Here is a 1,417-nt window from a genome sequence, read left to right on the forward strand (position 1 = left end):
CCGTTTAAAGTCTCAGTTTTTCCGTTGTTGTATTGAAGAAATGATATGTTGTTTGCCCATCTTTCCTCAACGAACGGTTTTCAACCAAGGTTTAACCTAAGTACGCATCCACAAAAAAAAAAAAAAAAAAACCATTACATCGTAGTTATTAAAAAATAATTCAATTATAGTGGAATGGTTTAATAAGTTAATTTAGGTTTCATTTTGTTGAATTAAGCAATAAAAAATTTAATTAGGAGTAATAATTTCAAATCAATTACACATCTAATTATAATATAAAAATTCAAAATATAATTAAAGTAAAATATTTGAATGAGGGAGATGACCAATGATACACTAAAGAACATGAGAGAGAACACATGGAAGAGTGTGAGAGATAGGGATGATGTCAAAACATATAGTGGATATTAAGTTTATCATATGAGCTTCTATTAAAGGGAGTAATTCAGATGGATGGGATACTCATAAAAATACATTTGGAGTAATAAAAAATATAGGACTTACCTTGCATGTTTGCCCAAATTTATCCATCCCACAAGATATCTATGTAATAGAGCTACCATCATATTTGGTATATATCTTTCTATTGATTTCATTGTAAAGTTGAGGGACGTTTTTAATCTAATGGGTCACATATTTTTTTAAGCACAAGATGCAGCACCAAGGTGACCATAAAATCATATTTGGTTTCCAGGATCACATAGAACCATATGTGACTAGTGTTGCAAGTACAAATTTGGCCTTCCATAAACAAGAAGAATAGGTTATTTTTCAAGATACCAACACCGAAGTTGTAGAAGGCATACATAATATGATTTTAGATGAGTTGGAAGTTTGCATTCATGAGGATGATCTTGCCAAGCATGTGGAAGAAGTAGGGTTGGGTGTCTATAGTATTCATGAATAGTGTTCAATATAGTTGTCCCCAAGCTTGTAAAAGATGATAAGCAATAGTATGAACAATAGTCCAATGAGCATTGGAAACTTTATTTTGATGGATTTAGGAGTAAGCTTGGTGTTGGTAAAGGGTTGATGTTGGTTTCTCCTAAGGAGAGAGAAGTTATTCAGCTATTAGGTTTGCTTTCAATTATATAAATAATACAACAGAGTATGAAGCACTTGTCCATGGCTTGGAATGGGCAAGAAAGAGGAAATCAAACCTTTACAAGTGTTTGGAGACAATGATCTTGTGGTAATTAGGTTAGGAATGTTAATGTGACCAAAAATGATTTGCTTAAGCATTAGATTTTGGATTCATATTAAAATTGGATGCTTTCAAATTGATGTATATACTAAGAAAAGAAAACAAAGAAGTTGTGAAGTTAGTTGTAATGGGTTCAAAATATAACATCCTAAATGAGGTAACAAATATTGAAACAAACTAGTATTTATATTAAAAAGTGGTTATAACACCATC

Source organism: Cupressus sempervirens, chromosome 5 (assembly GCF_028749045.1).
Source record: "Cupressus sempervirens isolate cs-2001-9-10 chromosome 5, ASM2874904v1, whole genome shotgun sequence".
In the NCBI taxonomy this organism is placed as follows: domain Eukaryota; kingdom Viridiplantae; phylum Streptophyta; class Pinopsida; order Cupressales; family Cupressaceae; genus Cupressus; species Cupressus sempervirens.